General features: G+C 40.9%; 1 protein-coding gene across 1 annotated transcript in view; it reads left to right on the forward strand.

Moving 5' to 3' along the window:
• chrm3a (cholinergic receptor, muscarinic 3a) overlaps nt 1–24,232 on the forward strand; it is a 79,055-nt gene that overhangs the window by 18,194 nt on the left and 36,629 nt on the right. Inside the window, exon 2 of the mRNA XM_030071410.1 lies at nt 10,475–10,592. The gene's annotated coding sequence lies outside the window, so the exon portion shown is untranslated. The remainder of the gene's footprint in view (nt 1–10,474; nt 10,593–24,232) is intronic.

A 24,232-nucleotide genomic window follows, 5' to 3' on the forward strand; every position in this document is an offset into this window, starting at 1 on the left:
ACAATGCAGTTAAATTCCTTTGTGCATGAATAATTCTTTTTGTTCATCTCGGGACAATGTAATATGGCCTTCTTTATTTTCTCATTCTTTCGTGTCTCAGGCAGTCCGGAGCTAAATGGAAGTGGAATGGAGTGCAGTGTGTGTAAGTCAATGTTCTCCCGTTTCTGATGACCGATGATGGCAGGAAAAAGATGAAAGGGCTGATGTAAAAAACCATGCCTCAACCCCCCCACCCACCCACCTGCTCCCCCTCCTCGCCCCGCAGTGCATCTTTTTCTCAGTCACGCAGGCAAAAGAGCGCAGAGTTTTTGCAGTCCTATTTGTCCGTAAACAGCCACAAACACATGCAGAAACACACTCCTGCTTTCCCTTTTCCTGTCATCTCTTAGTCGTAGTCCTCCCCCCCTTTCCTCTCGTTAACAAGGTACTATATGCTTTATGAGGGCAGAAACAACCCACACATGTACACACATACTTTTTCTCTCACATGCACACACACACACACACACAAAGTTCCGGGTGAGTGAGTGAGCTAAGAGCCAGGAGCTTTCGGGATGCTAAATTCTTTTATGCTAGGATTTGTGGTGATGAAGCCCTTGATGACAGCTGGCTAAATGGGCTTAGGAATTTCACTGTGTGTGCAGCAAGGATACACACATCATTTAAGTGTCAGCCAAGCTGCTTTCAATTACCCATCAAAGATGATGCCAGCCATTAATGTCAACTTCCACGAAAAGTTTTTCCGTGTCTCAACACACAAACAGATTTGTTCACCATCTGGATGTCACACACACAGTGCAGCTCGTAAGTGGGAATTAGGCTGCTTTTGGGTCAGTTTGCTGCTGCAAACTCAAATTAGCTGAGTTAAATAAATGCAACTGCTGATGCATATTGCTTCATTTTCGCTGCATCACTCCTGCCCATGCACTGAAAAAGAGCAGATTTCATCCCAAGAGATCAGCTCTAGTTGCCTGCGTTGTTCAGGTTATGGTCTCATTTGTCTTAATAGTCTTTTTTTTTTTTTTTTTTTTTTATTCAGCATCATTTGGCACTGTGCCTTTCACACCTGCTTCCTCCTGTGCCACCAGCTTGCACTTAAACTACCCCAAGTTGAGCTTTCAAACGGCATGCCCGGTGTCTAAAACGCTCCATGTAAGATAAAAGAAATTTTGAATTACAACATCAAAGGGATATCATTGCTGTGCTCGCACACACACACACACACACACACACACACACACACATACACACCCTCCATACCCACCCCTGTCCATTCACACACTCTCACACACACACCCAAACAGGATGAGCTCAAATGAACGGCTAAGGTCAAGGCATTGCTCAGGTTAATAATGCAGGGACCGTATTTTGATTGTTAATTCATACTCTGGGTATAAAACAACCCTCAGTGTGTTCCTCTCTCAACTTTATAAACTAATGACTCATGCACTTTACACTTTGTGAACAACCTGTTCACAACGCGCATTGTGAATAAATTGCGACTGTAATTTGACTTGACATGACTCACCGATCTCTCTTTACTTGACATAACTGAGCAGAGATCAATAGGCTTTTAATGACTCCTGGCATGAGGTGGTGGTGTATCTAAATTCAGCAGTGGCCTGTACTATAGCACAGAGTCTATTTGCAGTTGAGGATGTCAGGAAAGGAAGAGCAGCATTCTTGGGATTATTTCACCAAGGTTTCACATTCAGTGTTGTTCTATTGTTTTTCATGTTGTGAGGTGGCCTTTTTAGTGTAATTCCTTGCTGCACTTAAAAGCATATTCTAACAGCTTTGCCTGTTTCTTGGACAGGATAGATCATCTATCTGCCCTGACCGTCTCAACTTGTATATTACTATTTCACTATTTTATAAACAAAGGGGCGGGGGAATGGTGATGTTTTAGGCCTGCTCTACCCTCTTACAGTATATAGAGATTTATACGAAGCTTTCATTTCCGGCCCTAGAGGATAAATTGTAATCCCTTGACCTTAACAGAGTAAAGTCAGCCAGATAAACACTGGGAAGTGTGTGTGTGTGTGTGTGTGTGTCTGTGTGTGTCTGTGTCTGTGTGTGTGTGTGTCTGCCTCCATACAAGCACATGAGACTTCAGCAGTATGGTCATGAGTTATTTGCTCAGATGAGATGTCCAAGGCTGCATTTATATCTGAATGGCAGGTCAGTGCATCAACCAACCACATAGCCGGGGCTGGAGCACTTCATGAGCCACGTTCACACACTGCCAGATGTGCCTGTTACTCATCTCCGGTGTTGGTGTCACTTGCAGCACTGGGTCAGTGTTGCGAAAGTCATAGTTGTTACAAAACAGAGAAGAATAACTTACTTGTCAACCTTGTCAAAAACCTGTCTATAGACATTTTTAATTGTTGGGCTGTGTTGTCATGTATTGCATGAGAAAATTACATAAGTAAATGTAAACTTAAAGTATAGTTAAGGTCATTTTATAGTGCCTCTCTCCAGTACACACTCAAGGGCTAAAGGAACCTCCGACAGAGGTCCTCACAGGTCCAAAAATTCACAAAAAAGACCCAGAAATGTACCACCCACAACCAAACCAGACTCATCTATTATTTGAAAGCTGGTCCCGGCCCCGTGCAGAACCAAGAAATGTCAGACCCAAAACTGGCTGGGAGACACAGGCCCACTCTGCACTGATTTCACAGCTGATTGCTATTCACAAGATAACGTAAGCTGACAAGTGGTCAAAACAAAACTTTGTGTCTAACCTAACATAAGGTTAATAGCCTTCTCCACTGTGCATTGCTGTGAGGCATCAAATCCATCCTCCCTGCCAAGAAAGTTGGTAAAAGACATCGAGCAGGTGTTATGATATTCCTCTCTTGCTGACTGAAATAGCATGACCCGGGCAGTAGAACGCGGCCTGACCCAGACCCGACTAACCACATGAAAACATGGATCTCAATATGGACGTGGATCTTAAATCTCAATATGATGTGAATGTGTCAGAAAAGTGATATCAACAAAGAACAAGGAAATGTGTGAACAGTGCTTACAATGGTCAAACGGAGTTTTATGGCTGAAATGTCATACTAATTGTTCGATCACAGCTATTTCAAGGTGTTAGTAACTGTGGTATGTTATTGTATTGAAAGGGTGTGTTTTAGTTGCGCATTGGGTTCCACTGTTTGAGCTTGCTGTGGGCTTTTGCCCTTGAGTGTGTATTGGAGAGCAGTGTTACCAGTGAACTTGAGGAAAGTACATGAATAAATGATGAGGTTTTCAACACAGTCAGTTGTTACAATGGCAAAAACCAGGAAAACAAAACCTTGAAAATGTGTGGAATTGTCCTTTTAAGATCTTTGTATTCACATAGTCTGCATTCAGGCTTTAAATATGAGTCTCTCTGAAGGGTCATGAAGACCTGCTCTGCCGTCATTCCTAACAAGAATTCTCAAAACAATAATTCCCCTATCTCGCTGTTTGAAGTGAATGTGTCTTTATATTGGCTGTGACAGGGAAGACAATGTTTTCATTTGGGACATTTTAGAGAAATTAATTTTAACAAATGAGAGAGAGCGAGACAGACAGGTTTATTTTTGGCAAACATTCAAGACCTCTCTTTTTTCTGTCTGTCTCATCTCTTGAAAAAGATCACAAAGGAGTACCTGCAGATATTATAGTTGATGCAGAGCCTCTAGTTTCTGAAAGGTTTTCATTGTTAGCCATCTAAAACGGTGACTGATGCAGTGTAATTGTGAACTGCTAACTTCTCACTGATAGATCTGATATTTATACAAACAATTTGTTAAAAGGGGAGGTTGTCTTTTATGGCTTTTTCATTTGTACTCCCCTCATTATGTAAAAGTCATGTACAGTAGTTTGTTCCCTTCAGCCTTCATTTCATGCTGTTTACCTTCACACTCACATATTTGTCTTTACTCTTTCATCTCGTCTCTCCGCGTGCAGCCTCTCGGGCTTGTCGTCGCCGCTTCCTTTCCAGATGTTCCTCAATCAGGGTTGATGTCTTAATGCGCTGCATCTTGTTCCACCAGCTCTCATTTTCTGCCATGGGGTCCACTTCCATGGGCCAAGGCTCATCAGATATAAAAATACAGCGTTCAGAGCCAATCAGCTGTGGTCCTGGTGAGCAGCTTATCAGAAGCTGGTCTGGAGCATGGCTGTTTTTTTGTTTTTTTTTTAAGCCATGGACAGGCTCCTTTAGACGACCAGGAGAGTTTGTGATAGATGGGGCTCAAAAGCTGGAGCAGATCATAGATGCACTCGCTCTGATAATAATGCAGAAGTTTAAAGAAGATGATGACCTCCCTGTGGTCACGTAGCTGTTGAATGTAATGAGGCAACACTGCCACAAAAAGTGTTCTGTTTTGCCTGCGGGGTGTGACTCTCACTTCTTCTTGACTGGCAGTGACTGTTGAATGCAAGTGCTGCTGCTCCCTCCATCGACATGTCATAATTGGAGCAAAGTTAGTTTGATATTGTTTTGTTTGTTTGTTTGTTTGTTTGTTTGTTTTCATTTTTACATCTTAAATTACTGAACTGTTTTCTGATGTAGAAACACTCAGTAGCTCATTTCACATATGCACTAGCTTGCATAATAACAGTATTTTTAGACTGACCAGTACATTGAGAAAATGTGGACCTTACCATTATATTGGGCCATTATCTGCCTTTATATGAATATCAGCATGTGTGTTTCTTCCTTCTCTGGTATAAAAGTGGTTGTTCTCTCACTCTTTTTTTTTATATTGTCAGTGTCACCTTCATCTTTTTATTTTTCACTCACAGTGTTCTTTTCGTTCATTTTATTTATTCAATCATTTCATTAAGAAATGTAGCAACAGTTTTCTTGCTTTTTTTTTGCACATTAATTTTTAAATGTAAAGATATATAGGGACAAAATATCAGCTTTTGGCAGCTTCAGTTTCATAGATATATATTTGAAAATTCATATCAGTAAATCCCAATGTCAAATATTCAAAAACGTGGTTGTGAAATGTTGCTTGTCTATTTTTCACAAATATATCCAGTGATGTGTTTTTACTTTTTTTAGTTAAAAACAAAAACAAACAGCTGAATAGACAGTGTTCCATATCAAACAGTTGAATTTAACAACTTCCTGCCTGTTGGAAGGAAGCTGCTGAAAGACACTGTGAGAAATATAGGAAATCATTAACTTAAGTAGAAGTAGGCAAGCCAGGTTGATGGGGAAATGGGAACACCGTAAAAATAAAATGTGACACTTGATGGCAAAGGAACATCATGGATTGGTAATTTAGTATGAGGGTTAGAGCCTGAGGGCAAACTTTCCTTCGAGTTAGGGCATGATAGTCAGTCTGACCGCGAGTAGTTAAACCGCTTAAAGCTTAACTTTATTTATGTGTTTGTTTTGGATGCAGTGTTCTGTTTGACGGTGATGTCCTGACAGCTGACTTCCTAGGTAATCCATAATTCATCTTAATTGCAGAATAGCGTGTAACTGTTTGCAAAAAACAAACCATCCTCCCAGTACAGCAAATATGGTTCCTCATTTTTTTTATTGCCACTGTTTTAAACACTGTGTAATCTGTTTCCATTACCGAGCCTTTGTTTAGCACTGTCACCAACGTGATACATACCTGCACCCTTGTTCTGCCTATTCATACATTGTACTTGATGACAGCAAACTTATCTTAGTGGAAAACTCTTTATTTCTGGGGTAAGGTTTCAAGATACTTGCCTGACATCTCCACAGGAAACTGTTCCCATTTTTTAAAAATCATTTTCTGGGTGAAATGGCTGACCCCTGAGGTTCTTGTTCACAGTCATTGTGCTATTCTTTTTGGCTTTCTGGCTTCACAGAGAGGTTTGGCCGGATCGCTGCAGGTAATGGTTACACATGGAGGAGCTTTCAAAAACTTACTCACTGACACATTTTTAAAGCAGAAGTAGGTGAATCTATTTGTTCTCCCTTGTAAATGGTTTAGAAGTGGGGTTGTGATGGAGCACTGGGCTGGAGATTGGAGCAGTTTGACCGGTCAACAAGGCATACATGCACCCAATTAACCACCGACTTCAACCTGATTAACCGCTGACTTTCAGCAGAGCCTGGTCATAGTCTGGTCAAGGTGTCGTTCAGGTTAAGCAGTTTAATGCACCTTTGAAACCCAATGATTGTCTCCCTGGTACCATGAATAAGCAAATGACCCGAATATCACTGTCCACTTGTGTGATTACAATGGTCCTCGGGCAAAAGCATATAAAGTGCTGCTGCTTTCAGCGCCCACTTTGTCTGAGCATGTCACTTTTAACAAAATAAATGATGATCCCAGTAGCAATCGTAATTTTAATACCACTGTGCTTACCCAGGCCTTCCTGTTAAACAAAAGGCAGTGACACTGTTTGCATTAGCACAGGGGTTCTCACCCAAGAATAAAACAGAACACAAAATAATTCCAAAACAAATATTTCCTTTAATTGTCTATTCTGAACTAAAAGTTATGCCAATAGTGAATGTGAGGAGGAGAAGAAGTAAAATCCCATGTGTCCATTTGTAGATGTTTTAATGGCAATGGTGCATGTCTACAATATATGCTTTGGAAATGGTTTGCAGCCAGTAATGTAAAGTAAACATAATTTGAAGTTAATGAGGCTAAAACAGATTTGTGAAATCTGACTGCTGGGCCGTTCAGCCTCTTTGAAATTGTTCAGGCTTAGTTGTTCACTCCTCGCCTGTGAACTTGTTGTACATGTTGTGATTGGTGTCGTAATGCTGTTTAATGTTAAACTCCTTGTGCATTGCATTCACCTGCTTGCGGATTAGGCACATCACTTTATCCGTCCCATGAGGTACATCGAATGCTCCATTTCTCCTGAAATTTCCTTTCCCCCTCACTGACAAGTATTTTGCACGATGGCCCAGCTCCTCCATTTCTAACATACCTGCAGTGATGACAAGTTGCCACACAGCCATTCCTATCTTGACAGCATCCAGGGGGTGCAGTTTTACCATTCTTGATTTAAAACTGCACTGGAACTGGACCAAATATAACACATGCATTTCATCATGTCACCTTAACTCATCGCGGGCCACCAGCGCTGCACTTTGAGAATGCCTACATTAGCAGAAGTCCCAGAATCTCAAGTTAATTTTCTGAACTGACTAAAAACACAGCATTTCCTCCACCTTTCAGCCCTGGCAGCCTCTGATTCCAGCTGCACCAAGAACAGAAGTCAGAGGCAAATCCAAAGCATGGCAGTTTATCATATTACATCAGTTAAAGTTTCACTGAGTTTCAGATTACCCACATAAAATGAAGAACATGTCCTGTATCATCTCACCTGTGCATTTTGCCAATAGCAGGGGACCCATTTACACCTCTGGTGATTGGAGCCAAAGCCGATGGTTACCTGGGACTGTTGCAGGGTTCAGAGCTGAAGTCCCAAGTGGTAGTTGGAAATTAGTTTAGGGTTAACGGGGTACATGTTCTGCTCATTACTTTTTTCTTTTAAACAGCACAATGTACCGTATCTCTTGTGAGACATCTGAACGTTTGTCATTATCGGTGTACAAGCTCATCATAACACAACTAGGTGAGAGCGCAAGTGTGCATCTTATGTCATTTTGTTGAACCTTTATGTTGTGATACACCCACAACCAAGTCAGAGCAATCTTACCAGTCCCTCCTGGTAGAAGATGGATCATTTTTACATGGATTTAATTACATGGATGTTGTTGTTTCTTGATATGAACTTGTGTTTGTTTACAAAGACACCATGATATGTTAACAGAGTAGTTAGTTAAAAGCCACTGGCACCAACCATAACTTCATCTTCAATTAACTTTTGGATACAATCTGTTTCAAACAAAAACATTATTTCCAGATTTTGTTTTCCTTAGGCTGCAAATGGGATCAGATTGTATTTGTATATGAAAGAGGGGAAGTTTAATATGTGTGGCTGTACACTGTTGCTTATTGTGATCCAACATAATCTTAATGTGGTTTCATCAAAATATAGCCGCACAATACACAGCCGTGGTGTCTGTCTGCTGCATGTTAAGTAGCCAGTCTTATCAGTGGGAGCAGATGGAGAGCGTCCAAGTGAGAGGCTCAGTCTGGCTCCATGTATGTCATAACTAAGAGGATGACCTTGGCTGGGTCTCAAACCGAGGTTTAACCATAAGAAACACACACTTTCCCTCGCTGTCTCTTTCTGTCTGTCTCATTCAAACACACACACACACACACACACATACACACACACACACAGACCTTCCTGCTCCTACACATTCTTGTACACAGTGTCACAGCTGGAAACAATATACACTCCTCCACCCTATCACTTCATCATAAAAAGGCCATTTGTAAGACACTCACTGACGCACGGGTGCACTCACAAAGCCCTTACAAGCAGGTGATTATAGGTATTAAGTCATTTGTAGCATTTACCCAGGTGGGATGAGGTATTTGTGGCAGGAGTGAAATGTTGCTTGATAGTTAATACCGGAGCCAGTGTCAATAAACGCCTTTTCACTTTGCCTGATCACTGACCAATGTCCCAATCAGCCCCACAGCTCCTAAATCAACCCAAGTTTGGGTATCTGACTCTCATAAAATAAATCCCAAAATACATTAATCAAGGGTAGTTTTTAAGGTCTGTACATTTTTTTTTCTTTCTCTTGTTGCTGCACACACAAGCAAGGATAAACAGTCGGTGAAAGGTGATATCAATGGAGTTTCGGCCAGTAAATTTGGAGAGCTTTGCCGGGAGATTTATATTGGACCATAGTTAGGCGAGATAAGGAGCTCCCATTTAGGAAAGAAGACAAGAAGGTGGATGGTGAGTGAGTGTGTGTGTATGTGTGCCTGCCTCAGTGCGTAGGGGCAATAGAGAGGTTCATGGGGGTTTATATTGAAGCTGAATGCACCTGTTTGGCGGTGCTGACAGTCTCACACAATAAAAACGAGTAAGAATTTATTATTTTTTTCGTGGTTAAAATTTGTCTGTTTTCATAGCCCTTGCAGTTGTATTTTGAAATTGATAAGCTTACCTTTGCACAGAGTAATTTACTGTGAGACTTCATTTATTGTAGAAAATGCATATAATTACTTGTGCTGTTACCTAAGTGAAGTGGCTTTCATATGCAAGACACACTGATGTCTCCGTAACGGTGTAATGTTCATTCAGATGAGCTCTTTTGATGAGTACCACTTCATTTTATAGTGGGAAAAGCCAGCCCATATTGGTGCACATATTATGCTTTGGTACAAATTTAAAGAGGGTACTTGAAATATGGTAATTGTCTCATTCAGTTCTCCTTATGGTTCACTTAAGAATGCCTCTGCCGACTCAGCTAAAACACGGAGTGGATAGGCCAAGCAAGGCCATCAGTATTAAGATGAGACACTCCATCTTGTTAGAATACATTATATAAAAAGAGATGAAAACAGCTGTGGAAATTTTAATTTATATGCATCTACTTCAGTCAATTTGTAGTCCATGAGAATGTCAGCATTAATAAAAAGGTGTGCCTGTGGAGAAGAAAAGACTTTCTTGAGAAATGTCATGCCGCCTCCCCATTAGAGGTGAAATGTTTGCTCGATTGACCTTTGAGGTGTAATTTGCAAATGTGACACAGAGAGGAAAGTAGTCCACTCGTCAGGTCTGCAGTATGTCTGCGCCTTGCTTGAGAACTGCTCGTGAACCGCTGCCGTTACCTCTCTCCACCCTTTCATTATCTGCCCTTTGTCATTTAGCCGTCCAAACCATCTAATAATTCTGTTTTTTTTTTTTTTTAAAGTGTGTTTTAGTTTGGAAGCCACTCCATTACAGCTCATTATTTTTAATAGCAAGTTCATTTGTTTTATAGTAGATTCACATTTGTCTCTTAAGACTTGAAGACCATTTTAATGAGCTTTCATAAGGTCTGCTTCCTTAGCCCCTGGCTAGATCCAGCTATGTGGAGCAGGCAACCAAGGCTATATAAGGCATGAACACTTCCCTAGACATGAAGACATGCCATTCTTCCCTTTGACAGATATTATCCAGTGGGGAATGGTGGCTACATAACCCCAGTAGATCCTTGATTAAAACATATTGTGTAAATAAAACATACAGAATGATGTTAACAAGTTGCTGCAGATGACTAGATTGTTGTGAGCTCTCTTTGAGCTGCTTGGCAGTGACATACATGGAAAAGTATGTACTGTGTGTAAGTTGCTGATCAATGAGCTTTGACTGCTCTTTAAGAGAAAGATGCATATTTTGGGCCTTTTGCTAAGGGGAAAAAGCTCAGTCATTACACCTCAAAATTATGCTGAAATACAGTAAGTTCACTTCTTCCGCCTTTCAGAGCTGGATCTTCATCGCTATAGGTGTTCCACTGCCTAATTTGGACACATCTTCTTCAACTCCGTCTTACCCTCTGTGTCTTTCTGTCTTTTTTCCCTCGTTCTCTCTCTGCCCCCCTTGCTCCCTGTCTGCCTCCTAGACGCCATGATCCAGTCGGAGGAGGATAATCATGCACCACCAGCGGACAGCATGGACACCAAAAGGCACTCCGCTGCTGAAAGGTGACCTCCAGACACTTCACCTCCCCAAAACATTTGGTGAGTTAAGTGTTATAGAATCCCTTGAATCCACAAATGACACCATCCCCTCTCCCCGATGTCAGGGGCTTGGCAGGCTGTGCGGCTCCAAGTCATTTGCTAATGTTCATTTTAGGCCCTTTAAACATAGTCCTCCAGAGTAGGACACATTATCTAATGGCATTTTCTCTGCTTTTATTGCCTTGCTTGAAGCTTGTCACTGGCGAACTTTTGCTTTTTTCCATGTTTAACCATTGATTGACTTAACCACACTTCAGAATTGACATTTTCTCCCTTCCCCTCAATGGTGCTAACCTTAGTAGGGGGAAAAAAATCTTTATTTCTTAATTAAGGATATATCTTTCAGTCCTTTTATAAAATGAGAAGTACATATAATAAGCCTCAGTTAGAAGTAGCCTCCTCTGGGAGGAATAAGCTTTTACAAAAAGCACATTGATTTATGATTGTATGTGTGTGTGTGTGAGTGCATGCATGCATGCATGTCCTCCCATCTTACCACACATACACATGTGTGGTAATGGGTATTGATCTGTCATGGGTATTGATCTGCCATCAAAGACGTTAAACAGGATTGTTTATAATCTGACACCCACTTGATCAATAAGGGGATTACATGTGTGTCTTCCTTTGTCCATGTGTGAATGTGTGCATGTGTGTGTGACTGTGCATCCCTGCCTCTCTGTGTTTGTGTTTCATGATGATGCTTCATACTAACACCATTCTGAAATCAATGCTGTGAAGTGAGGAATCACACGGCGGTGGTGTGAGAGAGCTGTAAGCGTGTGAAATGGAACAGGTTGTTCAACATGACTCATGGTCAACATTGTTGAATTAGCCGGTGTCTATGTGCAACCTACAGGCTTGACGTCATGTGGTCAAGTTGTTGATTCAAGGGATGGCGTCAGGGTTTTTTTTTGTGTGTGTGTGCACATATGTGTGTGTGTGTGTGTGTATGTGTGTGTGTGGGTTTTAAAAAGGTTACTGCAAAACATTTCTTCTGTGAAAGATATATTCAATAGTTAGCATTTTGATTTCTTGTCAGTATACAAATAGTATTTGTGCAAGTCGGTGTTATCAGCGGGGAGTGAATTGCTCTGTCTTCATGACGACTCTCATTTCCGTTCTCATTCACACCCGCTGTACTGTATGGTTTCTGAAGGCAAATGCACGCAATGAGTTATTCAATTGTTGCTTTGTTCAAGGTGACAGCTTAAATAATACCTCTTGCTTCACATGTCAGCAATAGTTTCATTTTATTAATCACCCTTGAAATAAATCGAATCCCCTTGAGGGGACCTTACACAGAATTGATGCTGGGTGACGGCGCAGGTGACATAGCTTGCGTACCAAGGATGGGAATAATTTTGACTTATTAAGTGATAAAATATTTCTTTGTACAGCAGTGGTCCACAAAATTAGAGTTAATATCTTTTATTTAAAGGATAGTTGAGAACATTTCACAAACTACACAAAAATAGCCTTGTAGTAACAGAGAGCATTAGAAGTCTGCAACAAATAAACAATAGAAGTTGAAACCTTTCCCTTCTCATTATCCTTTTTTTTTTTTTAAATAGCATGCATTGTATGCAATTTTCAATAACTATTTACATTATAAAAAGAGGGATGTATAGTAACAAAGATGCACATTAATAGTATCAAGGTTTTAAACAACAAAAAGCAAGTAACCTTTTCATCACATTGTAGATCAGTTTAAAAAACCAACAGCACAGCCATAAGGGATTCATTAATTTGTTTGCTTCATAAATTGTGGCCGTAACTGTCTTACCTAAGAATCCCGAAAGTTGGAGTTAAATTTACAGGACGTGACCTACGGTGAAAAGGCCCCTTCATTGTAATCAAAATTGGCAGTGAAGTTTTAATTAATAGCAGACCTGCATGATTTTGAGAGCGGACAACCTCGGGCTGCAATCTGAGTGGAACAGAGTGCACAAACATCAAAATCAAACAAATATCCAAACAAAGTAATTTGGCTAACTGACCAACGGCAAGGCTCATTCATTATGAATGGTGAATATAAATTCTATCGCTGCTGCAGTTCCTTTACAGAGTTCAGTGGGTTTGCAGCCTGTCACCAAGCTTTTCCTTGTAAGCGTCAGAACAAAGAGCAGCGGGAGAGCTTCTGGGTGGCGATGTGTGTTTTGTGATGCTTTGTGCTGAGAGTGATTCCTCCGGTCTGAGCGCTCAAGCACTGGATAGAATTCTGTCAGCGTGCGCTCAGATTGAGTTTACGGCACCAGGCGACATGGTGGTTATGCATCAAATATGGAACTGTGTCGCTGTGCATTTGGGCATGTAAGAGTAGGATTTTCCGAGGCATAGATAAACCGCTTCTGTCATGTAATTTTTGGGAATGTGATTGCCTGTCTGAGACAATGCGTTTGCTGTAAGTCTGTGTTTATTTCATCTGCTTCAGTGCTGGGTTCCATTGTTAGTTTTTATTGGAAATTCTGAATGTTCAGAAGCAGGCGGTAATCATTAAATTAGGGTTTGGGTTGCTTTGTACCAGTGAAACTGAATCTCATTTATCCAAAACCCACAAGAATGGATGTCACTGGAATAAGAAGGATCTTTGGAGTTGTGAAATGTTATGAAATTTTAGAAACTTTCTGATATCTCGTGCAGTCTAATTTACTGTTTAAAAGTTTCATGTTACTTAGAGAAATGCTGTATATGGGAAAAGGGAAAATTCAAATAATTAGAATATATTTTCACATCTTGCAAAATTTACTTTTACGAGTTATTCTTGTGGAGTAGACAGTTCACTTTGGACGTTTGTCTAATTCATGTGTCGATATCCTTCACTTTATAAACTTCAGTTAAGTTCGCCATTTTGGAACCAAGGCCCTATTTACAGAATATCTGGCATCATCCTCAGACGTAAAGACCATAATTTTCACTGGTTTTAGTTTCGCCTGAAATCAGTGTGCTGCAGGCTCCCGCTTGGATACAAGAGCAGAAAATGGGGCAATGAAAAACTAAGATAACGCTGCTTTTCTGAAACAGGAAGTGTATTTTAAAGATTAGATTCGCCTTTATTGTCACTGTGCAGAGTACAGGTACAAAGCCAAGAAAATAAAGTTGGCATTTAAGCAGGAGTGCAAAAGAATAGCAGCCTATTATTTCCAGATGAGTGCAGGAGTAAGTTAGTAGTACAGCATGTGTGATGCTATATTATATTCTGAGAGTGGAGAGCAGCATATATACAGATTATATATATGCTGCTATATATATGATATATTATATACGTATGTATGCATGTATAACATATTAAATATGTCACACATAGTGGTGAAGTGGACAGATTTTGAAAGGGGAGTATATATATAAGGATTGTATGTAATAATAATAAAAAAAAAGGTTCACAAGCTGAGCATTTTGTCAAAGGTTTTGGGCTTAGACAGTAGTTTAATTTTGGGACTTGTCCAAACTCCTCTCTTGATTTAGTGATCAGTTCGTGAGCTCTTTTTCAGGAGAACATTCTGAGAGTACGCACAGAAGCCTCCCATTTCAGAAAAGCAGCGTTATCTTAGTTTTTCCAAAGCCATTTCCAGTTGCCGCAGTGACAGCTGTTGTCGCCGAGCAGGAGCCTGCAGCGCATCGATACCAGGCTCAACACTAAAGCGGCCGGTGAATTCATGCTCTCTACGTCAGAGGATGATAATCTGTAAAAATGGCCCTGGTATGTTATTAGGCAGAGAACTGCTGCATACTGTACTTCAGAAACTATGAAAAAAATAATTTTAAAAAAATTAATGTATTTGGTATGCAGTTGCAGTTCTCAGTGACTCATACTTGCACTTCCAGAATAACCAACCAATTTGACCAAATGAGTCTGATCTAGCAAGTGCACTTACACACACACACACACTCACTAAGCTTACTCTACTGTATTTATTATGCACACAGTGTTTTGAATAACTGTAGCAGCTTTAGGTACTGTACTTCAAAAATAATACTGTAAAAAAAATACCGTATTTGGTAAGCAGTTGCAGTTTCATGCGTTCATACTTGCAGTTTCAGAATGAGTTTTGACAAAGTCAGTAAATCAGTGTGATCTAACAGTACATTTAAACACACACTCTCTAAGCTTATGCTATTGAATTCTTCATTATGCACACACTGTTTTGATTAAACTGTAGCAGCATTAGGGACTGTTAATATTGCAAGCAATGATTCTTTCAAGTCACTATAAAAAAAAAAAAAGGCTTCAGCTCCAGATGAATATCTCGGTCATCATTAGTGGCGTTGCAGTGTCGGCTAAAATGGTGCAAGCATTTTACAACTTTGTTTATTCTATTGTACTCTTGTGAATGAAAAGGTACCGTAAAAAGGATTAAGGAAAAATGCTTTAATCATGATTTTAATTGCATATCTATATTCTAAGCCTATCATTAGTGGTCCAGTGGTTGTGAGAGCGACACTTTAATGAATTACCTATGTATGGTGTTCCTGTGGTTTTGGACCATCCACTATGTTCTTGTAGCTATGAGCAACTGTCATGATTGCAAACAACCTTGGATCACTCAGATGTAGCAGAATGCTTTATTGTTTCATATTGTGCATTTGTGTCAGTTCGAAGCAGAAGCTCTCTCTGTGTATTTTGCAACTTCCATCTTCTCTAAGTCATTCTTTACAGAGCTGTATATGTATGAGTGTGACATCTGTATTTGTAGCTTCAGGGGACAGTAGTCGACTTCACAAACATAAAAATTCTGAGATGCAAAGGCCATATGGGTGGGAGGTGAAGCCTATGGCGACAGGTGGAATAAGCCACAGATATTAGAGAAAGGAAAGGTGCCATGGCACGGGGGTAGAAGCCAACTGGCGTCTCACAGTTTCTGATGACTTTTTATTCTGCTGCGAGAGCCTTGGGGCAGCTGTCATCCTGGCAAACAGACACGATGAAATGAATGCAGTGTCCTTCCCTCTAAAGCATGTGACAGACATGACAAGAAAAAACAAAACAAAAACAAATGTGCATGTGTTAACACGTCTTTGAATAAATGATGAGCCAGGACACATCATTTGTTACTTGTCATCTCAACATATTTGCTATATAAAAAAAATACAGTAAGATGTGCCGGCCCAGTTATTCACATTGATGAGTGGTAGTTAAAATGATCATATCCCTGCTATTCTGCAATATTTCCCTGGCTCTATGATCAGTCATTCATTGTTGATTATTCATATGTGCATCATCAGCTGGCATACAATATGGCAATATGGCTGTGCAAAACACTTCACTCCTTTTCCTCTCTCCTTCATAGACAAGACCAATTTTCATGTCTTCTTGCCAACAGACAAATTAATTTCGAACTGTTGCTGCTTTCTGACTGATCGTGACACAATATGTCTGAAGAGCAGCTATTCCTGAATGATAAGGATAGGCAGGGTCCTCACACATGTATTGAATAAGAGTTTGTGGAGATGATAGCACACAATGTGTTGTGCTTAGAAGAAGTCTAGTTTGGTTTGCCATATCTCTCAACTCCCTCTCCAAGTTTATTTCTCCTTGCACCTTATAAACTCATCCACTGACCCTGCTTTGTTTTGGCACAACTTGCTGATTCCTCCTGTCAATATCGAGCCCGAACCATCTTTCTTTTCCCTGATGGAGTTGCCCTTCTCCACAAACGTTGCCCTTTGCCCAGCCTACAGCCTCTCTGCCCTTGGTGTACCTGCCCAATAATGTCTGAGCGCTGACTGTGCCTGTTTTGCTTCCTCTGTTGGATTGCATTTTCACCTGCTGATAAAGAAGAACTGTACTCCTTTACACGAACACGCCGCCTAACACGCTAACTGCTAGATCGACTTAGTCAGCATCAACTTCAGTCTTACCTTTGCAGGTTTTAACTCTATTTTGGTGTAGTGGCTCCATATAGTTTTCACATCCAAAGCTATACAGCTAAGGCACTGTAAGAGTCCAAGCCATTTCCACACATATGAGCCAACTAGCCTCCCCTGTAATTGAGGCATCTCATATGCTGACAAGGACCGCATCAGCCAAGACAGCGGATTAAATTGCAGGCACAACTTTAACTTTGCTGATTGCCTTGACATTTCTGTGTCCTCAGTGCCTCCAGCTACATAATAGCGTGGCTCCTTGCTTGAATCTGCCCCTTGTCATTTGGATTTGTATCATAACACCGTCCTAAGGTGTTATGATACAGGCTTTTCTAATAGTGTTGGAATAGCTTCCTCATTTATGTAAACTGTTTGTTTGCCATCTTGGCCCCGATCAGGTCATCATTCAATTTGTGCAGCTACCCCTCAGTACAGTGATCTGTATTAGTCACAGCACTCATATCGTCCATGTATCTCCAGATGGGTGGGGGGCACAGCCCTATTTGCAGCCGCTTCCCACCGACCACCCACTTTGACGCCCTAAGGATTACATCCATTGCATGAAAACCGTGAATTGTGTGCTGTGGCATGATCCCTATCTCGAGATGCTGCCGTGCTGTAGTGAACCGTTTTTCTGAAGCGTGTCTGAACATTATGAAAAAATGCCTAGACCCGATTTTTGGAGTGACTGAAATGTTCACTGAAAGTTTTTTTTTTTTTTAATCTTTTTTAACACAACCCCTTGTTCCCTTCCTTCCCTTGTTTTATTTTTCTTTCCTACTTCTGCTGCCAGAACACACAGTTCCCTACCTGCTGGAGACAATGTCCAGACTTATCTCTCAATGAAACTTTTCTCCTGTGCCATAATTATATCTTATTATTATTATTTTTTTTTCCTGTGGTGCATTTCAATTCATGAACCTCCTCAGTCATCCAGCAGACAAGTTGCAGATGAGGGATAACTTGGTGGGAATAGTCTAACCTCTGCTGTACTGCCATTTGGAGGTTAGATTGACTTAAATAACAGCTCGTTTCAGTGGATGTCGTGTTTTTGTAAGTTGAATTGAGAATGTGCTTTGATGAAAGTAAAATACCTATTTGAAAATAAAAGCACGGCATATGTAAATATCCTGCATACGGTTACAACCAAATTGACCTCCATTAGCCAAGAGCCATACATAACATGCACAAGTGTTTTAAATTTAGTGTGTGCATACTTTTGGAATTACACATTTCACGCACGTCACACACAAGCCACATAACTAAACTGGACCTCACATGCGGTGCTGTAAGGTGTCAGAAGGACAAATGATGAGGTGAAGATAAAAATGGTGTAATGCAGTCCATTGAGAGGCAAGAGTGGCAGTCAGAACACACATAATTAGGTTTTATTAGCTTCAGAACTGTAGAAATGTTGTGGCAGCGCTAATAGGTATTGACTGGAATAGAGCGGCACAGCTGGGATTGGATAAAGAATGGACATACACACTGCCAGGCCAGAGCTTATTATTAAGGGTAGAAAAAATTGCCCGTTATTCTCAGCTTTGATTCTGGGCCTGTTCTTGCGTTCATATGGGTTATATGTATACTGTGTCTGTCTGTATACTATTTGTTATCATGTTTTGTTGAATTGCAGCGACCAAATACATCTAGTGCATGAAGCCACCAGTGCATGTCGATCAAGAATAATACTGCAAGATCATCACTGCAGGATCAATAGCACTGTGGGGCAAACAAAAGTATAATGACAGAAATCTAAGAAACTGGCTTTTAGGAGTCCGAGGCTGATTTATGCAGCAAAGGCAATAGGTCACTTGAGAATGCTCAGTTAAAAGGCGAACAAAAGAGCACATGTCTTGTTATCCAAATGCTAATCTCTCCCTTCTCGCGCATGTATTAATGTATACAATCCACCAGCGTCTTTTGAAACAACCTTGAAAAGGATTATGCATACATTTTATAGCATCACGCCGGGGCGGTTATTTTGTTTACTCGACTTCTTAAGAATTTTTTCCTTTTCAAAGCCAGCGATAGAAATCTAGGCACACATTACAGTGGCATGTTGATGAATCGTAGTCTGAATCTGCTGAACACTGTATCTGAGAACTGTATCATTATGATAATAAATTAAGATGACTTCCATTCGCTCGGGCCGCAGATAGACCTTAAAGGATTGAGACTCCCAAGCAGAGCATCTTAAGTGCCAATATTTCACCGGACAATTCTGTCAAACAGGCATACCCGAAGGTGTTTTATTCATGAACGTTTCAAAGAGCAAACCAAACCAAACACTTGGAACGTCATCTCTATGACATATAAGTCTGAGAGTCTGACGCCAGTAAAGCCTCTCCTGAGATTCCTTCACATACTTGGGGGCTTTTCACTCATCTTTCCTTTTCATTGAAGTGTTTTGCAGTATGGAGAATGATCAAAACAAATTGCTGCTATTTTTCCGCTTATTCTCCATTGGGCAATTCTTATTGAGCCGAGCCTAGCCCTGAAACAGACTGTGTATGTATCTTTTCCTTATCTCAAAAGGCAGTTGTCTCATCCGCTTTTTTTTATTATTATTTCTGTCGTACTGCACCTTTCTCTATCTCTACCTCGGTTGCTTATTCTCCCTCCCACACATGCACCCTCCTACTCTCACTGTGATCTTGTCCCTCTCTGTCTTATGTTACCCTCATTCCCTTTTCACCAGGCCATTCATTATGTGCAGGCTGTCCCTGAGAATCTGGTGTGGGAATGATTCATTGTGTGTGGTACTGTATAATTCACTGATACGGTGTCTGTGTGATAAAGACTGCTTAAGGAATAAGAGGGAACATCTTTCCTGTTGACCCCACCCCTGCTACCTTTATGCTGGACTGAACTGAACTGAACTACTGTATGTGTTGCACAGTTTCAGTGGATGATGGGGTGAGGTTGGAGCCTTCAAGCATTTACAGAAACCAGACTTGGCTCATATAAAAACAGAAACATATTTTTTTCGTGTATTGCATACCTTTTTTCCCCTTGAACAAGAGCTTCAATAATATTGCTTTTCTCACATTTAATTCAGAACTGCCACTCTGTTTTCCCATCCTCTACATTTGTATTTAAAATAAACTTTTACCATTTGTTCTTGTGCTTTTAATTATCTCCCGTTCACGCAGACATCTCCCGATGCTAACAGATGATGCTTTTCCAACTTTGCAGTGCCTCATTCTGAAAATATCTATCTTCCATTTTTAGGGGTCAAGGTGTCAGAAGATCTGAATTGATGATTCTGGCTTTAATTAGTATAGCCTGTTTTAGTGATATCAGCAATTCTTTACAGGCTATGCTAATCTGTGCCAGAATCAGCAATGCAATTGGGACGGATGCATTTCTCCATGACGTACAATAAGGCGTTTTATTGCACTGTTTTCATTCCCTGAATTTCTCTGTTAAGGATTGCTGGTTTTGAGTCAATGCTTTGAAATATAAGGGCAGCAAAAGCAGTTTTGCAAGATGGATGGAAGTTTAAAAAGGCACAGGCCTTCTGTCAAGGTGCAGGCCTGTGCTCAAGTTGCAGAATTTGTAATTACAGCTATACAGTAAGCCCATAAGTCATATGTGAAGCAATCAAGTGGCCTTTTCCAACACCACCAAATCCGTGAGTGTAAATATCAAAGATGTCACCATCTCATCTCACTTTGCTTTCTCATTTCATTCAGCGGACAGTGCTGGCATCAGACTCACCGATGGCTATTGCCATATTTTGTTGCTCTGTTTTCCATTAACCCATCGTGTGAGAGGTGTCACACCTATGGACACTTAATTTAACAGCCTACCAGTGCTATAAAAAACAAAACAAGTCATTATCTCCACAGAGGCTCCTCTGACCTCTAGGATCATAAGTACTCTGATGCTACGCAGGCAAATAACAATCATATTACACAGAGAAATGCCTCATGATCCTGCTTCTATTGTTTTGAGGTTTTGTTTTATTGTGGCATTGTTGGATGATTTTGAAGGCTTGAGACCGGCGTGCTTAAGGGAATTAATGAGCTAGCCTTGACGGAACTCCCTTATTTCCTTGGACTGGTGTGTGTGTGTGTGTGTGTGTGCGCGTGATGGAGTGTAGGAGGAGTCTGTTTCCATCTCTGTCTGCCCTACGGAATATATTTCCCCAGAGAAAGAGTGAAGACAAAAAACAAGTGGTTGAAAACGTGGAGCTCTAGGATGAAATATTCAAATTCCAATTCCAATTCTGCTCTGTGTGGCGGAAACTTTTTTGTGCCGATATTACACTCTTCCGACTCTACATTTCCATCTCTTAATAATTATTCCACCTCATAGTAATGATGTGTTTCTCTTGCGTTGGATGTCCCACGTGCCTATCCATCACGTCTGATGAATGGAGCTTTGACAGTGATGAAGTGTAGCCTGTTATAGCTTGCTGCTGCAGGGTTAGGACACAGTATGTATCCAAGTTACACTGACACACAGGTAAGGCTCTGAGGAACTGGCATTCTGCTGTGGCCTTTGGTTGGCAGGGGAACAAATGGCAGCGGCATCTGGAGGCACTTGGATCAGACCCTGATATAAATTGCAGGAGCACACAGACTCAGAGGCAGTGAGAAAGACACAAACGTACAAATACAAGCAAAAACGAGGCACACACACACCACACATATGGTTTTGTTGCCCTCAAACACTAATCCTTCCACCCCTGTGTTCTGGCTGGCTCAGGGCAGGAATATCAATCTACCTGTGCAGGCACTGGGCTTCACTTTGAACCAGCAGAGAGGGGGGAAAGGTGTTCTCATTTACATAATCACCACCAGAACTGGTCTCTTGTCTAACCTTTGAAGCTTGACACTTTAAGTAATTTGCCATTAGTCATGATTTAGTTTTTATAAAAGAAAGCGATTAGCGCTACAGTCTCCACATACACACGCACACATAATTTTCCCGGTAGTTTGCAACATGCCAGGGACTTAGCATGATTGTGATTGATTTTGGTGTTCTGCTGCCCACTGTGTCATGTTATCTACATCTGTGTTGATGAATGTCGCTAGCTTTGTGGTTAAGTGCAATTAACTTGCATGTTTAAGGTCCCATCCATCTTGTCCAGCTGTGTTTAAAAAGCCTAATGTCGCCGTGTAAATCAGACCCGTGGAGCTTTGCGCTTTACAGAAAGCCAATGATTCCATTACTGCGGCCTCCGTTCATCAACTTGCGTCCAATAAAGTTAATGCTCTCAATTATCTATTCCCCGGTCAGGCTTTTATCCCTCTTGGTCCTTTCTCTCTTCAATCACCTCATCAATGGAAATAATGTTCTAATTTTGTACATAATTTCATTAGCATAACTTAAAGAAGATTGGGCGGTTATAGCTTTTCCTCCCCACGTTCATATATTTTAGCCTGAAGAGAATGTAAAAAAACAATATTGTATGTTCTTATTGGAGACAGTTCATTACAGTTAGTTTTCATTTGTTTTAATTATTAAAAACATGATAATTGATTTTATTATTAGTGCAAATATTGAGTATTGCATATTAGTATGATGAATGAGAGTTCAGACTTAATTTTCCCCTTTTCCCTCCTCACTCTGTTACCTGTAATCCACTGGTGGGTGATTGACCCCATTTAACCTTGCTGATAAGATTCCAGCTGAGTCGTGGCCGTCAGTAGAGACAGACAGAGCCGAGTAAAGTGCAGGGCCTCCAGAGGTTACCTCTCTACACTGGTGTACTCCAGAGCACCAGACCCCTCCATTTAGAAAAGTAATTCCACTCATTATCTCCATCCTCTCCAAACTGTATGCATGGAAATGTTATGGTTGAGCAGCTGTGGGCCCTTAAGCCGCCTGCTTTATTAGGTGCTATGTGCGTGGGTGCGTGACTGATTGTGCGTGTTCGATATCTTTCCCTTTTTTCTCTAAACATTGATAAGGTTCTTGGGATGAGAAGTTCTGTATTTTGCATCAAAGCCTGAAGCGAAAATAAACAAATTACATTATAGCACAAGTTTAATTTTCCAATTTCATTTGCAGTAAATCAAGAGGAGAATAAGTGAGAAGTAATTGGAACCCTGGTAATTTGCCAGTGTGTTGAAGAAAAATAAACATGAAGTTTGAGTTTTGTGGAAGGGTGCTGACTTAACCCTTTACTGCACTGTGTTGCACTGCGTATCTTTATTGCATGTGTGTTTGCACTGTAGTTTTTAAAAAATGCACTTAACAAGGCATGTGGCTTGATGGAAAACCATAATGATGTCTCCATTAATGTTACATAAAGTATTTATTTGATGGTTATACTTCCTTTGACATCTTATTGCGGGGGCAGGAGCCTTCAGCCAGAACATTAGCAGAAGTATGTGTAGGTGTGGTAGGCACATTTCTGAGTTTTGACCGCCAGCCAAGTGGGACCGATATTATTTTAAACGATCATGCCCCTCAAATCTACATTCTCTTGTTCATTTCTTTGCCATTTTCTGGCCTGGCTGCTCCGTGTCTGTCAGCTAAGGTAACCACCAGCATGATCAACGAGGTTCAGTATTGCTCACAGCCATTTTCTGCTGTGAATTATTGAAGCCGGGAATACCACCCTTTGCTGCAATTAATGACACCTCATTGATTCAGCCCCTTCCCCTTTAGCAAAAAAAAAGGCCCTCCAGAGAGAGGGTTGTTCCTCCCTTGAGAAGAACAACCCTCGCATTAGTCTAAGACAGTTTTCTTTTACTAAATGTACTTCAGTTCAATATGTCTCAGGGGACTTAAGCAGTAGTCTGCTGCAGAAATATACCAAAATACTATCCCAGACAATCCATTTATGAGGAGTCCACTCAACATTTGATATGGAGGCCAGTGCTGCCTGGTGTATTTGCGAAAGCTAACGGTGTGTTAAAGTGGAATTTTATGCCCAGTCAAACATGTCTGCTTTTCAACATCTCACTTCACCCAGTGAGACTGAGGTCAGTTCAAGCTGGCTGATGCCTGAATATTAATGCTCAGTTCGATGTGCTGTTGGGATTAAATAAAATCCATTTTTACTCTCGGAATTGAGCTCATTTACATAGGTACTGATTTAAGAGTCAGGATTTAAATAGTATGAATTATTTCTCATCCCTACAGGGTTCAGAGGCAACGCTCAAACTAGTCATCTCATAGTATCTCCATGACAGGCATTTGCCTGCCCTTACTTTGAACAGTGGCACAAGGTTAAGAAAACAAATGAGCCTTGCCCTCCCCCACTTTGTGCTCTCTCTCTTTTGTGATACCCCTTCCTGCTCGGTGTGTATCCTCTTCTCTGTTCATCCTCCCATTCTGTCTGTTATTCCTCCCTCCTCTCTCTTCCTATCCTTTTTCCTTCCTGCTTTTTATCGGGGTACTCTAAGCTTCTATGCTATTTAGTCAGGAACAACCTCTCAGATGCACACACATGCACACTGGTGCCTACACATGGCTGGCAGATGGCACAGAAAGCTTTCCATCAGCAGTACAGGACTGGGAACTCTGTTGTTGGTCAGCATCCAGCACTGAGGAATACAGCATCCTGCAGTAAGGCAGTGGCAGAGGCTATATTGTGCTGAGAGGAGAGTAAGTGCTCTGATGTGTATTGAGGATGATAGAGGAGAGAGGTGGGAGAGAATTTTTTTTGTAGCATGCAGTTCAGCCACAGAAATTAAGAGCCTGCTAACTGCTGTTCCAAGGTCACCGCCCAGAGTTTAAAAAAAGATTTGAAGCAATTCCAATTAAACATAACTCACCTTTCTGACCTTTCCTGCACTCTGTGAGCAACTTGG

The sequence above is a fragment of the Myripristis murdjan genome, chromosome 15, assembly GCF_902150065.1.
Source record: "Myripristis murdjan chromosome 15, fMyrMur1.1, whole genome shotgun sequence".
Taxonomy (NCBI): Eukaryota; Metazoa; Chordata; class Actinopteri; order Holocentriformes; family Holocentridae; genus Myripristis; species Myripristis murdjan.